This window comes from Anastrepha ludens, chromosome 2 (assembly GCF_028408465.1).
Source record: "Anastrepha ludens isolate Willacy chromosome 2, idAnaLude1.1, whole genome shotgun sequence".
Taxonomy (NCBI): Eukaryota; Metazoa; Arthropoda; class Insecta; order Diptera; family Tephritidae; genus Anastrepha; species Anastrepha ludens.
The window spans coordinates 57,768,846-57,780,520 of NC_071498.1; positions in this window are offsets into that span (position 1 = coordinate 57,768,846).

The following is an 11,675-nucleotide window of genomic DNA, read 5'->3' on the forward strand; positions in this document are numbered from 1 at the left end:
AAACACTCCCTTTCATTTCCTACTTTTTCTATCATCGTCCTATTCTCAACAAAGAAATGGTTCATTACCATGCACACAGCAAGAAGGCATATACAAATACAAGTATGTGAATTTATATACAAATGCGCATATACATACATATACATACATATATATGCTCACTCAAGTAGGACAGAGCCAGATGTCGAACGTTGCCGAACGCGGGGGCCGATTGTGCTCTTTGTCGTTCGTTCCGCGCTCTCGCTTGCAGTTCAAGCACATTAGCTTACATTTGTTTGCGTACGGAATACATAGATTCGTATATTTGATATGTCCATATGACTTGTATGCATCTTTACATATAGATTTGTTCTTTTTGAAAATTGCGCGAAATTGTATATGTATATGCATGTTTATATACATATATTAGTATACAACATCTCTTATAAGATATATGGTAAATATTACCATACATTTTTTCCTTCATATATAATAATAATAATAACATTAAAACAACAGGTATTATTAACAAACTTGGTTTTATTTTAAATTCTTCAAGTGAATCAAATTAATAATAATCAATAAGAAGGCATATGCAAATACAAATACGTGAATTTATATATGTACATATGCGCATACACATACATATATACGCTCACTTAAGTAGGAGAGAGCAAGATGTCGAACGTTGCGTTCGTTTGCTTTGTTTGCTTTGTCGTTCGTTCCACGCTTTCGCTTGCAGTTCATTCAATGCAATGAGCAAGGTAACGGCAATGAGCAAGGTAACGACATATGAGCAAGGTAACACTAATGAGTAAGGTAACGACATATGAGCAAGGTAACGACACATTTTTTCGTGCGTGCAGCCTGTTAAATCGAATTATAAGACGTTATCACGTCAAAAATTAATTTTTATGTAATTATTGTTTGTAATTCTTTTATATACATATCCTAAATCCCTCAAAACTACTCCTACGCGAGCGGGGCCGCGGTTTAAAGCTAGTAAAATATATGTTCGTTTGTATATGCATACATATACAATATAATTGGCGCTTACATCCTGTTTGGGTATTTGGCTCGTCCTATTTACCTTTTCATGGCTGCTTACACTCGGAGGTTTTTCATTGCCTGTTGAGGGGCGACCGCTATTAGAAAAAAACTTTTTTTTATTTGTTGTGGCATGCACGGAGCATGGTGTTGCGTGCACTTCCGAATGGTAGTCACGCATGAACCACGGCAGCCACGTGATTTTTATTTACAGTTTGGAAAATGAACTTAAATTTGCCTCGTTTGTGCGAAAATCTTAGAAATGTTAGAAAACTGTTTCTGTAATGATACTCTAAAGAAAACAGCCGTTTAAGAGTGGCATGAACGCTTCAGAAGATCGTGATCGTGAGTCTTCGAGGATGATGAAATCACTAAAGTGAAAGAAAAGTTCTTTAACCCCTTTATTTCAATGGCCGCAAAATAACCATCAAAGAGTAGAGTACTTGATCATTGCTTATGGATCCGTTTAGGATATTGTGGTTAGTGATTTGGGTTTCCGCCGTGTTGGTTTCTTGCTGCAAATTTGGTATCAAAAGATCTAAATTTCATGCAAAAAAGGGACCGTGAATATCCGAACCAACAGAGACGTGTGTTTATGAGTATGACAAGCAATCCAGACATCAAGCGGGTAAGTGGAAAACTCCAAATGAACCAAGACAAAAAAACATTACGTCGTTTTCAGTCAAAAAAGAAAGAGATGCTCACGTTTTTTATGGATTACAACGATATTGTATTTTCTAGTAGGTCATTTACATAGGTTACACTTAATACGGACAATTATTTAAGCGTAATGAAACAATTACGTGAAGCAATTCGCCAGAAAAGAAAGGTTTTGTGGGAAAACAACTAACGCGTTTTGTGAATTTTGAATTGAACGAAACGAGTACCATCCAACACCCATCAAATTCATCTCATATGGCTCGCTGTGATTTTTCTGTTTGATCCAGGTTAAAAACTACAACCGAGAACGCGTTTTAACAGCCGAAAGGAAGTAATGGAAAACCCGAAGGCGGCTCCTTTTTCTTTCCTTGTTCTTTCCTCTCGGGAGCATAGGACTTCGACAAGACTCGTCTTGCGTTGGTTTCGTTAATGTATTTCATTTCTGACAGGGTAGGTGATTAGCCTGCCGTTAACAGTCCTAAATAGTGGGAATGCCCACCTGTCGTTGCTTAGGAACAACGCCTTCTTACTGCTTGGAACGTCATCTGTGTTTCATATTTTTCTGCCAGAAGAATCGTACAGATGGTTGAGGACTTCGCTAAATTTGGTGTGTCTGCGCTATTACCGCGGTTGCCCGCTTCCTCTTGCTGGCGCCACCAATGCAATGTGTAACTGTGTGTTTTTCTTTGTTTCTTCTAGTGCTCTAGAAGCTCTAGTGCTCTTACGCTAGACTATCGAGGAGGCTCTTATGGCTATACCGAAATAATTCGAGTGCTTGATCAAACGCTGGCATGACTGCGTTGCAGTTGATGGGGAGTACTTTGAAAGCGATAATATCACTTTTAAGGAATAAACTTGTATTTTGAATTTTTTGAAATATTTCCCGTCAATCTTTTGGTCAAGATGATATAGAGTCACATTTTCCTCCATAGGAAATATGCAAATAAATACGTTGGTGAAAGGTTGGTCAGTGGCCAACGAGCCTGCAATGTCTACACATTTTTGGCTTTTTTCAGCGCCTCGAGGCTGGTGTATCTTTTAGTGCGGACCTTGCTCTCCCAAATGGTCCAAAGAAAATAATCCATTGGATTCGCGTCTGGTGAATTTGGGACGAATTTGTGTGGACGTTATGAAGTTCCGAACGTTGTTTTTTAGTCCATGGTCTGCGACCGAAATGTTTGTCTGCCCACGGTTTCAAAGCAACCTCCAGAATACTTTCGCGAAATTATTTCGCATACAACTTGATGCCAGGCTCGATGAAAACGATTGGAGAGCGCCTATCTGCAGTTACAGCGGCCCAAACCATTACCTGTGGCAGATGCTGCCTCCTGGTGCCAATCCGATGACTCAAATTCTCGCATGAACGGTCGGTCAAATAAACGAATTGCTCAATTTCAAAAATTACCTCGTCAGAAAACACAATGTACGGAAATTGAGAGCTTTCGGCCAAACGAAACAACTTCTCCGCTCTCTCAAGTCTAACTTGTTGCTGTTTTGGTGTGAGATCATATAAGTTTTGGACCTTGTAAGGCTTGAATTTGAGGTAATTTTTCAGTATACGGCGGATACTACGGTCAGATATTTTCAGTTCTTTCGCCATTTGATTGGCACTTCGTCGGGGATTTCGCTCAAGTCGCTTCTTCACTTGTTGAACCATTTCACGTGACGTTGCATTCTTTTGATGACCACTTCCATGACGTTTCGCGCTGCTACCAGTATCATTGTAACGAGTAATGGTGCGATAAACAAAAACTATATTTACTTTAAGGTGATTGAGCTCACGAACAATCGCTGCCTGTGATTTTCCAGCCAAATATAGTGCAATACACTATTACGCTTGAAATCCATTACTGATTTTCTTTTTTCGCGTTTACTCTTTCGGCAAAATGCTTCCGCGCGCTTGTAAACAATACTCTGGACTGTCATTTAGCTGATGCCCGTGCCCGCGGTCTGAAGTTGGTTACACTTCGAATGACGGACCCTGTAAAAAAAAAAATATATATATATACATATATATATAGGTGACTTTTATTTTTTAGTAGCATCAGAAAAAAAAGTTGTTTTTGCTTGCCCTACTAGTAGTTATTGCACACATCTGTTTCACCACACGAATAAAATTAAACCGCGCTCTGCTAAAATTTGTGTGAAATAAAGTCGCCGTGCGATGTCTTGGCTTTATGGTTAAGCAGACACTGAAGTGGTTCATATTATATTAATATGGCCATATGTGCGGCACTTACTCTAAAGCCAATTTTGGTTCTACAAAAAATTGTTTCTCTTCAGTTGCGTCACGCTAAATAAAAAACACTTATGTAGCTGCCGGAGCCACGGGTAACACGCAGAATATAAATAAAACCAAATATTTTTAGTTACTTTCAGTGAAGATTTATTGATATTTCATCAAAGAATTATCTATATTTTTGGCATACATTTCGAAATCTACTTGCACATCTAAGCCTAAAATTTTTAAGTATTCAAAAATATATACATACATATACATGAGCTACGTGCGTACTGCGAAGTCCGTACGCGTAGTAAAAAAACTACAAATTTAGAATATAGATGTATAGGTAATGCTATGTGTACATTTCGTACAGATTATTTATGTAAACGCCACCGTAATGACACAACAAAATACAAAACAGTTTAAGAACTAAAACGATTTTTAAATAATAAATGGAAAACAATTGGCAGGAAAATGAAAAAACAAAATACATACATATACTATAGAAGCTTAAAAAGTAAAGTGTCTCAGTAGAGAATAATTGATAGACGGTACCTTTTTTATGTCATATTTGACATTTGTCAATCAATTTTACACGATGAAACAACGCGTTAAAACTATTGCAACTTATTATGAAAATGGTCGATCTTTAAGAGCCATATATCGCGCAATACCTAATTTTTTGGGTGGAAATAATCATCTGAGTTAGTCGACAATTCCAAGGTTGGTGGGAAAATTTCAAGAAACTGATTCTTTCAAGGAGGAAAAAGGACTGACAGACCAAAAACTGAATATTCTGTTGAGAATATTTCAACTGTATGGTGTGGTTTTTGGGCTGATGGAATAATTGGCTCATTTTTTCTACAAAGATGAAAATGAGATAGCTTGTTAATGTTAATGGGCATCGCTATAGACAACATGCGATCTAACTCCACTAGACTATATTTTGAGGGTTTTTTTTTTAAATAAACTCTATATCACTGTCCGCCTTGAAATCCAACGGAGGACTTCTCTTGCCAACAAGTGCTACTTTGAACTAAGTAGGCAATTTAGTAGTAAAGTCCTCTCTCGACCAATAAAACTAGCACTTTTTAAGGCTCTCGTCATGCCCGTCCCAACGTACGGCGCAGAAGCCTGAATGATGACAATATCCGGTGAGGCGTCTCTTGTAGTGTTTGAGAGAAAGATTCTGCGCAAGATTTTTGACCTTTTCGAGTTGGTGATGGCGAGTATCGTAGGCGATGGAACAATGAGCTGTATGAGCTTTACGACGACATAGACATAGCGCAGCGAATAAAGATCCAGCGGCTTCGATGGCTGGGTCATGTCGTCCGGATGGATACAAACGGTCCGGCTTTAAAAGTATTCGATGCGGTACCAGCTGGTGGTAGCAGAGGAAGAGGAAGGCCTCCTCTGCGTTGGAAAGGTCAGGTGGAGAAGGACTTGGCTTCACTTGGTGTGTCCAATTGGCGCCGGTTAGCACGAGAAAGAAACGACTGGCGCGCTTTGTTAAGCTCGGCCAAAATCGCGTAAGCGGTTATCGCGCCAATCAAAAAGAAGAAGAAAGTCTATGTCAATAAACCAACAGCAATTCCAAAGCTGAAGTACAATATTCGCATCGAAGATGATGAACCCAATGCGGTAATGTGTAAGCGAATCTTTGAAAATTTTAATTTTCGTATGGCAGCCTGTGACGTGCTTATGCTGGACATTAAAATGATCTAACTTTCACATATAATTGTTAAGAGCCGTATTTTGAATAAAAATAGTGAAACCTGAATGAATCAAAATTTTTACATGCTTAATAAACAATATCTGGCCGTCACTTCTGAAATACCCTTTGCTATAAAATTTCTTAAATGCCAGCTTTTTGTTAAAGGAAATATTAATTAAGTTAAAAATTACATTTAAACTATGTATATTAAGTGACGCATGTATGTACTTTAAAGTCTTATTAAATGCAGGGTAAACTTTTTCCATTTATTGAGTTTTGATCGATAAGATGTTTTTTCGTTTGAATATATTTTTTAATTTCTACATACATATATATTATTTCATTTAATCATTTGTTTCCAAAATAAATGCATTTTTTATATATTCCATAATTTATATGTATATGTATATTTTCACAACTCATCTTAAACTAATACGTATGTATGTATATTGTATATGTATGTGTGTTTCTGCACTACTCGAAAAAAGGAATCTGTCAAAAATGCACTTTGATTTCATTGAGTTAATTTAAATTAATTATGTTCATTTGCTGCATTTCCAATTTAAAAATAATGCGACATAACAGACATGTTTACATACTTAATGACATCTCGTTGCTCCTCACACAGAGCTCGTATTGGCGAATCGCTTGACTAGCAGTTACGACATTTATAGACTCGGTGTGAAAACAGCTACTGTTTATTTATTTTACAGCTTTGCGCGCTCGTAAAACCCGTTTGTACATAAGAATGTATGTACTTTCGTTAAATAGAAACTTATAGTACTTTTTGTCCTTTCTGTATTAAAATTGTATTGCGCTCAAGTAGCGCAAACTCGTGACTGTATGTACACGACTACATAACTCGATTTCTAATTTACTTAAAAATAACTGTATGTACTAAAAGCTGATGGGTTGTATAAAAAATTGAACTAAGCAAATTTACAGCGTTTTGACAGTAGTATAAAAAATTGTACGCATGCATTTGTAAATGTTTCATCTATCTAAAGAACTTGGAAAAATTTAGTGTTTTTAGTTTAATATGTAGAACTTGACTGTGATAAAATATGTTAATATAATTTTTTTTTTCAAACCCTGGTTTGAAGATTTAAGATTTTGAAATTTCTGTATCAACTTTTGCGCTCAACCAAAATCAATATTGTGAACGGATGGTAGTTCGTAAAAACTGTATGTTCCATGATACGACCACGAGGTATAGGTATCCTCTTTAGCAGACCGTTATTCAGCTCTGAGCGAATTCGACAGAAATCTGACGGGCTGACGTCACTTGGGATGTATTTACGAAAATAATGAGATGGGTGATATACGACACTATGACACTTCATTGTTGTCTGAACAACGGCTGATTGGAGGAGTATGTGAATACGTGTTGACTTACAGTGCAGATTTCAGCTGGCATTAAAATTGTGTTAGTGATATGCGAAAACAAAACAAAACAGCCGTCACCCATGTTGCTTCGTTGCTGTCTGAACAACGACTAATTGCACAAGTGTGCGAATGCAACTGAAATGATCATGATCGGCTGAGTCTCCCAAGTGACGTGGCTGTCGAAGTTCCCCTCACAATTTTCTTTTTCATCATAGTTAAAGAGAAAACCTGGTAAATCTATCATCTTGATCATCTTCCCTGAAACCAGCGTATTGCAGTACGTTAACGTAAGTCGTTATCCGAAATATAAATTTTTCGGTGACGAGTTGTACGTTCGCGGCTATAGCGATTCCAGCCCAGTTTTTTATTGCTTCTGTTGGCAGTATATTGCACGAAAAGGTAATAAGAACCTCAGGCTTTCGGCCTCAAAGCTGGCTGAGAAAGATATTGGCAAGTTGTGCAACCCAGAAGCATTTATGGTTGTTAATATGGTTGAGTTGCGCAGATTAACAATAAAAAAAGCTACATATATGGAAAATTACCAAATTTAACATATTCGTCAAAACCATGAAACTGATATTGTGGCGAAAAAAGCAGATATATTGGGTGGTTTTATGCTGAGCTGGTTGATTTGAAATTGTCATATCCGTATCGTACAAATATTTTTGACGATTTTTATATATGAAATTCAATGACTCTCACTGTACATGTAAAAGCTGACATTGAAATTGTGTCGCTAACTTTAGTGCCATACCTGTTAGAGTGAATTAATACACAAATTAATTAAGTGAGGGGTCAATTAAGGGGTTATACGCAGTTATGACTTTCAAAAAAATCGAAAAGCGTATATTCAAAAGTATACGCACGAAATTTGAAGTAGATCTAAGCAATACTTTCGGAGTTATACCTAAATATGTAGAGATGCCTCGGCACGTTTTAAGGTAGGTATTGAAACTTTAAACGTGTTTTTTTCAAAACGGCATTTTTCAAGTCGGTGTACACGATATCTCGAAAACGGCTTGTTTGATCGGTCAACCGTTTTAACTCAATCTTTAAAGATACATTTTCTAGTAATTAATCGTTCCTTTTGTAAATCTGATACTTATTTTCCATTTTATAATCAATTTACGGCCAAATTTTAACGTAAAAATCGAAATCATTTCCTTTAAAAGCTGCCATTTTGTGAAAATTCACTTTTTTGATTAGCCGAACGATTAATTACTAGATAATCTAATATATTAACAACATTTGTTTGGTTTTTTGATTTCAGATAATCCAATCCTGAGTTACGATGTACACCGTTAATCGTCTTTTTTTAAAGGAGGTTCCAAAAATCGCCTGCAGCGCGCTCTATAATCAACATTTTCATAAATAAAAAATTTTGTTACGTTCTTGAAGGATGCTTTTATAACCGCCAAAAATTTTCAAATTAAAATATTCTGAAGTTTCTTCAGGATAAATCCTTGACAACCCGTCTTTTATTTGCTTCATAACTGCGTATAACCCCTTAAACTGAACTACGGTCAATTAAGGTATTCATTCATATCTGCCAACGAAACTGACAGTCCGTGCCAGGCAATACTAAACAAGATATAAGATCTTATACTTTTTGCCCTTCATGAGCTATTACTGAACTCCATTGGCAATGTATTGGCTGCTAAAAGAATCCAGATATCAATGATTGCCGGAGGAGATGTCGGATTAGGCGTGCTGTGCTATTTGCCTTATTTGTTTTCATGGTGAAAAAAATAGTAGGACAATTAACATTTTGATCTATATTCTATCTATCTATCTAGTAAAGGGTTTTCCAATAAGAGGTGTTATTTTCATATTCAAAGAAAAATGCTATTTTTTCATATAAATGATCGGGCGTTTATTTCATTATAAAGAGAAAAGCATGCCGTTAATAGTGGAAAATATCATCAGGCAAATGACCACCACGACCACGCTTACAGGACAATATCCTTTTCATGAAATTTTCCATAACCGAATTGCAAAGTGGCTGCTCTATGTCCTCGATAGCCTCAAAAATTTCTTCTTTAAGGTCTTGAATCGACTCTGGGCTGTTGGCGTAGACCTTCTCTTTCACGTGGCCCCAAAGAAAAAAGTCACAAGGTGTTAAATCACAAGATCTCGGTGGCCAATTGTGATCACCTTTTCGAGAGATAACACGTTTCGGAAATTTTTCCCGTAAAAGATCAATGGTTTCGTTGCTTGTGTGGCTCGATAGCGATAGGTAACACCTGTTATTGGAAAACCCTTTATAATAAATTCAATGCAGTGTAGATGCGAAGTGATATGTTGATTTGTCAGTACCTGATACTTAAAAAACACCCCGTACTCAATATTTTCCTTTCGGTACTCGAAAAGCGTTTGCAATAATATGGCTGAAGTTTTTCGTATAAAAATATTGTCAGTTTTTCAATTTAAAAAACGGTCTTTTTCAGATCACCACTTGCTCATATTAATTGCCAATTGCTTCTGGAGCAATGATCATAAGTTTGACGTTTCTTCTTTCCATTTGGCATCAGCAACATTTCGCGGCAAGCCAAATGTATGTTGCTGGCGACATTCCATGACTGTGAAGTTAGTACTAGCCTTTACTTGAAAATAAGAAAATAAATAAACATTTTTTTACGTGGGCAGTTTAGTGCATAACTTTTTAATTTAAAAAAATTCCAGGCAAATTCCTCCTTTCATTTTCGAGCAAATTAAAAATGTTTATCAGACTGGGCCAAAAAAAAAGTTGCAAAAGTCCACCCTTGCATTTAAATCTTATGTATGTTGAGAGGATTTCGGTACCATAACTTTTTTAATCCTTCTAAAAACCATCGAAATTATTTTGTATTAAAACTGGGTTATTTGTTATCCAATTTTTACAAACAATACAGTCAGTCTCAGAAAAAAGGAACCGCGATTATTCATGAAGTATGTTTAAATGATATACATGTATTTAAACAATTTTTACATGAAAGTATGTAGAAAACTACGAGTCGCAATTACTTAATAAGCCGTGTAGTCTCCATCGTTGGAGCATATCCTGGCATCTTCTCGGCACGCTTTGAACAGGCTTTTCTGCGTAGCTCGTCGACAAAGAGGACCACATTTTGCGAATTTGACATACGAGTTGCTTTAAATCGTGGACTGGCTTTCCGGCAAAATGCGTTTTCATAATTCCCCACACATTTTCAATGGGGTTGGCGTCTGGGGACTGGGAAGGCCAGTCCATTATTGTGACGCCATTTTCTTGTTTTGTTATTAATGTATTTTTCTGAGAGCAGTGGTTTTGATGATGTAGGACGGTAGGGTATGTTCGCCTCCTTCAGTCGTCGTTCGATGGTGTTGATATTCACATCTATTCCCCTTTTAGCAAGAATGGTGCGTACTTTGCGTAGTCGCAAAGAAGGGTCCCGCTTAAAAAGTTGGACAATCACTTTATCCTACTTTTTTGTCGTCACTCGTTTCAAGCCGCTCTCGGAAAAGTCATTAACATTTTTGTATACTTTCTACCGCTAATTCCACATCACAATAAACTTGTTTGTTTTTTTAATTACTTTTGCAGCCGCGGCATAAGATAGTTTCGGCCCTTTCGAATACGTGCCTAAAAACACCGCCTCGAAACGTTTCGCGTCCTTCTCACTCATTTTTGTTTGGTCGCGTTCACGGGAAAGTTTCGAACGACACTCACTTGAGTTAGCACTGGCGCCGTAGCCCTTGAGTGGAACTACTATGCAGCAAAAGCAGAACGAAATATAGTATATCTTGAAGTTACAAGGAAGAGTAGTTCTTTTGTTCTGACACAGACAATTTTTCATTTTTCTAGCCTTGTGGAAACCTATATTTTGTTCTTTTGTCCTTTTGAGCTCCAAATCCATTTCATATCAGTCGCGTCAGTTACGCAGAGTTAGGGTGCGACCAGAGTGAACGCTGAAAGCCGAGCCGAGATTGTCAGTGCGATAAAGATTGTCAGTGCGATAAAACTGATTACATACAAGTCAATACAAATAAGCTTGTGTATAACACAGTGAGCGCCGACAAGAGCAGAGAGCAAAGCCGATGAGTGCGAGAAAACAGTTTCAAAGCGTTTTGCTCGCTTTTTTGGATAGTTGATGTTTACTTTTTAGAATGCAGTTGTGTTTTTAACACACTTTTATTAGGTCGGGTTGTATGTATGTATGTATGTATGTAACGGAATCTTTGAGCTTAATTTTCACTGGCTTCTAAAAATCTGATCGACTTGAAATTTTGCATACCTATCAAGGACCGATGACAATGCAATAATTTGATAAAAGTTTTCCATTATCCTTATTAGGATTGCCAGGATTAATATTTTCTTTTTTTACCTGTGGGCAAAAAGTAAGGTGAATTTGGTTGTAAAATGAAAAATCTTTATTTATTCTTGTAAATCAATTTCATCCCCTTCAAAATAATCCCCTCTCGATAAAATACACCTATGCCAACGATTTTTCCAATCCCCGAAACATGCCAAATAGTCCATTTCCGGTATAGCCATCAGCACCTTCTTCGATTCAGCTTCTATCTCCTCAATCGACTCGAAACGCGTTCCCCGTAGTGGCCTTTTGAGTTTTGGGAATAGCCAGAAGTCACACGGAGCCAAATCAGGCGAATACGGTGGTTGCGGAACGATATGCGTGGAATTTTTGG